Consider the following 6,144-nt stretch of genomic DNA (forward strand, 5'->3'; position numbering starts at 1 on the left):
GGAAAAACAAGGCCTAAGCAACAGAACAAATAAAAAACCAACTAAGACATATTATCACTGTCAAAATAACCCACTGCCTTTGTTCCGTACAATTCTACAATTTCCCCTTTTTGTTTTTGAACAGCTAGTACCAGGTTTGCCATGTTCCGCAGGGCCCTTGCAAACATGACAGCAACCAAGGTAATAGCAAACAAACAATACTGCCAATCGAGGGAATGGATGCCAGAAAAGGCTGAAATTTTCTCAGATTTTGATAACATGTTGCTGCAGTGGGGCGCCTAAAATCCACGCAGCACATACCATCAAAATCCTCACAGCCACGTCCTTGAACCAACAACAAAAAGCAGCGGCAATTTTGACTCACATGCTTAACTGCCTACCAAACAAGGTGATTTAACTCTTTAATGCTTTCCCTGCTGTTACTCTGCATAAGAGAAGAACCGCTGCGACACGTTCCCATCCTAGCCTCCTACTACATTAGCATCTACAGAAAGACAATGCTCGACACGCAAAGTGTAAACAACATCACCTTCTTTTGGATTAAGGTTATACGTAGGCGGAAGGGCACACCAAACAAGAACCGTTTCCGTCAAAAAGTTCGAAACATAGCATGCCTTCTCTGAACATACCTCTGGGGTCATCCCCTTCATTCCCTCCTTTTGATGCAAAGAGAGACACTTTACCCTAACAGAAGCCCCTGTTTACATCTCTGAGCCAGGACACAAGCCGCAGCTGTGCGCGCCACCAGGCTCAGGGAAGAAACCACTCCTGTAGTTACCTAACTATATATCTCGACAAGCGTGCAGACACCTATTAAACACTAAATAACCATGTTTATCGTTCCTGTTCTCCTTCATAATACCTAGTTGTTCTCTCATTATGAATCCTCCCTTCCCCTTATCAGTGTCAATGGAATCATCGTTCCATGGACAATGAGTCGTCCCGTTCCCCCGCTTGGTCCGAGAGTATTACCTCTGTTCAGTGGCTTGATCCAGGGTGATAGTGCTCGTTCTAGGCGCTGTAAAAAGCGAAATCTATATCCTATGTCCTGATTTTGGGTAGCTAACATTAATGCAAATCAGTAATCCTCACACAGTTTTTATTTCATTCTGTAGCGTCGGTGTCGGTATCAGCTGCCTGCGGTAAAGGTTCACGGAATGGTCTGACATTCTTCGCTGGGATCCATCTAGGTCCTTTTTCTGTAGAGACACAAGCATAACCTTTTCCCCGTGTAACAAGAGGATATGGTCCCATAATTTTACCTGTTTCTGCATCTCGGACCGATACCGGGCCTTTAACCCGTGCCTCGACGGAGGTAGCTGCAGTGAAACGTCGACCTATCGGTGGGCCGTTATCTATTCAAGAACAATTCAAAAAATTAAAAACATACAACGCTTTCTGTAACCGTTCCTCGGGAATAGCCATGCCCATTCCCCCTTTTTGTTGTTGTCATAAACGTTTCAGAGACCGATGAGACCCTTCAATGAGAGATCGACCGGTGGGGGAATGAGCAATGCCGGTAATATGAGTTCTACCCCATAGGGCAAAAGAGGTTTTTACAGTTGTTGAAACGTAAAGATAAAGACCGATAACGGTCCAGCTTAAGGGGATACCTAAAGCAGCAAAAGCACGCATTAAATGTCTACGAACAGCTCGTGCCTTTTCTCCTGTGTGACACGAGGCAACCAAGGCACCTGAAAATGTATCAATGGAAGAGTGGATATATTTAAGGCTACCAAATTCAGAATCATGCGTGACATCTGTTTGCCATAACGGTAGGCTTTGTAATCCTCTAGGGTTAACTCCTGCAGCAACTGATGGGAAAGAATGTTTTTGACAATCGGGACAGACAGCAATAATACTTGATGCTTGTTGAGCAGCAAGGCCAAACTGTCGCTTAAGAGCTCCGGCGTTTCGATGGAAAAAAAGAGTGACTTCGCTTAGCTTGTGCAATACGGTCTGGCAGTACTTGAACTGGTCACGGCAATAGGTCAGCTCGTCGATTGCCTTCTGCAAGAAAACCAGGTAGCGAGGTATGAGACCTAATATGCATAACAAAATAAGGCGCAGATCGAGAGTCCAAAAGGAAAATAAGTTCCTGTAACAGGGTAAAGGGTTGTGAATGCGAAACACTCCGCAGCACAGAAGCTTCAGCTCGTGGAACAATACCTGCAACATAAGCAGAATCAGTAACAAGGTGGAGCGGTACATTCCATTCTCGGAAAACACGAACAACTGCATTCAGTTCTCCTGTTTGAGGTGAACCGGAGACCGTCTCTATGTCCGAATCCCATTGTCTCCGTTGAAAACCTTAGGAAGACAGGAATTGAACCTGCACAGAAGAGATCAAAGCGCTCCATACTCCCCTTATATTACTTCCCAGTAGGGTCAGCTAAACAAAAGCTATCGGGCCCATACCCCGAAAATGATGGTTTAACCTCTTCCTCTACTAAATGAGCCCCGTCACAAAACTAACGTTCTCCTTAAGCCTTCTACTAGGAACAACCATCACAATTTCAAGCAACCACTGACTGCTAGCCTGGCCTGGCCTAGAAATCAACACCCTTGCCATTATCCCCTTCCTTTCAAAATCACACCACCCTCGAGCTATGGAAGCTGCAATCAAATACTTTCTCGTCCAAGCAACCGCCTCCGCATTAATCCTCTTCTCAAGCACAATCAACGCACAGTTCACCGGACAATGAGACATTCCGCGACTAAGCCACCCAACAGCCTCCCTACTACTAACTACAGCAGTCGCAATAAAACTAGGCCTAGTACCCTTTCACTTCTGATGTCCAGAGGTCATACGAGGCTCACCTATAACCACTGCCCTACTCGTCTCTACATGAATAAAACTCCCCCCACTCACTCTTCTTTTCTTAACTGCCCCCTCACTGAACCCACTCCTACTGACAACCGTGGCCATTGCATCCGCAGCCATCGGAGGGCGAACAGGACTCAACCAAACACAAATCCGAAAAGTCCTAGCTTTCTCATCGATCGCCCACCTAGGCTGAATAACCATCATCCTCATATACAACCCCAAGCTAACATTAATAACCTTCTACCTATACTCCTTAAGAACCGCCTCCATTTTCTTAGCCCTCAACACAACCAACTCCTCAAAACTATCCACAATAATAACCTCCTGAACAAAAATACCATCACTAAACGCATCCTTGACGCTAGCACTACTATCCCTAGCCGGCCTGCCCCCACTCACTGGCTTTTTACCAAAATGACTCATTATCCAGGAACTAACTAAGCAAGAGATATCAACCGCAGCCATAATTATTTCAATACTCTCCCTACTAGGTTTATTTTTCTACCTACGCCTTGCATATTGCTCCACAATCACACTCCCACCAAACACTACAAGCTTCATAAAACAATGATACAATAACAAATCCACAGGCACACCAATTGCTACCTTAATTTCTCTGTCAGTCCTCCTTCTCCCCCCTTCTCCCGCAATCCTGACCGTTACCTAAGAAACTTAGGATCCCCTGCCTACCAAACCGAAGGCCTTCAAAGCCTTAACTAAGAGTTAAATCCTCTTAGTTTCTGCCACCACCACTAAGGCCCGCAGGACACTAAACCTGCACCATCTAAATGCAACGCAGATACTCTAATGCAGCTAGGGCCTCCACGATAAGCCTAGACAGACGGGCCTCGATCCCATAAACTTCTAATTAACAGCTAGACGCTCAAACCAACGAGCTTCTGTCTACCAGACTCCGGCACACTCTCAGCGTACATCAATGAGTTTGCAACTCAACATGAACTTCACCACAGAGTCGATAAGAAGAGGAATTCAACCTCTGTAAAAAGGACTACAGCCTAACGCCTAAACACTCAGCCATCTGACCCGTGACCTTCATCAACCGATGACTAGTTTCAACAAACCACAATGACATCGGCACCCTATAGCTACTCTTCGGAGCATGGGCAGGCATAGCCGAGTACCGCCCTCAGCCTCCTTATTCGAGCAGAACTTGGCCAACCAGGAACTCTCCTAGGAGACGACCAAATCTACAATGTCATCATCACCGCCCATGCCTTCGTAAGAATCTTCTTCACAGTTATAGCCATTATAATCGAAGGGTTTGGAAACTGACTAGTCCCCCTTATAATTGGAGCCCCAGACATAGCATTCCCCCGCATAAACAACATCAGTTTCTGAACTACTTCCTCCGTCCTTCCTACTGCTCCTAGCGTCCTCCACAGTAGAAGCTGGAGTCGGAACAGGATGAACCATATACCCGCCCCTAGCAGGCAACCTAGCCCATGCTGGCGCTTTCAGCACACCTAGCCATCTTCTCCCTACACCTCGCAGGTGTGTCTTCCATCTTAGGGGCCATCAACTTTAACACAACAGCCATTAACATAACCCCCCCTGCCTTATCGCAATATCCAACTCCCCTATTCGTATGATCCGTACTCCTATTGCCCTCACTTCCAGTCCTGGCCGCTGGCATCACCATACTACTGACCGACCGAAACCTAAACACTACATTCTTTGACCCCGCTGGAGGGGGAGACCCCATTCTCTACCAGCACCTGTTCTGATTCTTTGGCCACCAGGAAGTTTACATCTTAATCCTTCCCGGCTTTGGAATCATCTCACATGTTGTAACGTATTACGCAGGCAAAAAAGAACCATTCGGCTACATAGGAATAGTCTGAGCTATACTATCGATTGGATTCCTGGGCTTTGTCGTATGAGCCCACCACATATTCACTGTAGGAATAGATGTAGACAGCCGAGCATACTTCATCTCCGCCACTATAATCATCGCCATCCCATCCGGCATTCAGGTATTCAGCTGACTAGCCACACCACACGGAGGCACCATCAAATGAGATCCACCGATACTGTGAGCCTTGGGCTTCATCTTCCTCTTCACACTTGCCAATGAGGTGTCGGTGGAATTGGTGGTCAGCCTTGATTACTGCGTAATCCATCCCGTGGATCTAAAAAGAATTTTATATATATATAATATTGTACGCACATACATACATATATATATTATATAGGGCCAGGTAGGACAGGCCACCGCTTCTGTCTCGTGCCCTAAGTAACTGCCTACTGCCAGTATTGGCACTGACTCACCAGCGGTCAGCTACAAGCACTTCTGCTCTTCAGCAGAGCACAAGCATTCCTCTGCTTTGAGAAGAGAGCATTGTGCTCATGAAACATTGAAAAGACTGACTTCTATGCCTCTCCAGCTATAACCAAGAGAATCCTTCCTTCTCCGCACCAAAAAAATTAATGCTGACTTTTCAAGGATGCTATGGATGAGTTTCATAACCAAGGGGTGTCATCCACCTGGCCACACAATTTGTCTCCTGCAAGTTCGATTAAGCATGCCAAGACATCCTATGGATGTGACAAACACCTCATCACCTCTGCTCTGTTGCCCCTTCTTCCCCCAGTTTCTTACTGGAACTAGTAACTCCAGCTCACCAGTTCCTTGAGCATGGCTTCAATCTGTTCCTGAGCCACATGCACATCTTCTGTAGGTCCTTCCAAAGTGATGTTATCCTGTGGCGAGCAGCCTCACAGTTTGCCCTCTTGCCTGTGATAACAATTGTCTCCGAGTTGCTGTTCTTTGCTGGGAGATCAATTTTGGTCTTGCTTTCTTTACGGATCTGCCACAAAGGAAAAAAAAAAAAAAAATCATCTCAGAAGTGTCCCATGTCAGAAGAAAAACCCTCGCAGGCTATATTGGACACCACCAATGGGCAGGAGAGAGCATCCAGTGGGATTTTGCTGCAGGCAGTGATCATCACGAGCACTTGAGTTAGGAGCAATATCTCACCTTCTTGATGTTGGCACCTCCTTTCCCTACGATGTTCTTGTGGAACTGTTTGCAGATGGGGACAGAAATAGAAAAGCTGTTTTCAACCTAAGGGAGAAAGGAAGGGAGAACTGAAGATTACACTGTCGTGGCAAGGGAGGCCCGACTTCAGGAACTCGGATAAACGAGCTTTTGAAAAGAGGCTTAGACCCAAGGAAGTTCTCTATACGAGGGACTTGTAAGACTAAACAAAGGCAAGGACGTTCCCCTATAGCCTTCCCATAACAGGTACTACCCCCTGCCTCCATTCAGCCAAAACAGCGTTGACAGCTCCCTCCTC

At 46.4% G+C, this 6,144-nt stretch overlaps 1 pseudogene; it reads left to right on the forward strand.

Annotated features, from left to right (window-relative positions):
* The first annotated feature begins 2,453 nt into the window (after nt 1–2,453).
* LOC129782952 (NADH-ubiquinone oxidoreductase chain 2-like) lies at nt 2,454–3,401 on the forward strand (annotated as a pseudogene).
* Nucleotides 3,402–6,144: the final 2,743 nt, after the last annotated feature.

This window comes from Falco peregrinus, chromosome 21 (genome assembly GCF_023634155.1).
Source record: "Falco peregrinus isolate bFalPer1 chromosome 21, bFalPer1.pri, whole genome shotgun sequence".
Lineage (NCBI taxonomy): Eukaryota > Metazoa > Chordata > Aves > Falconiformes > Falconidae > Falco > Falco peregrinus.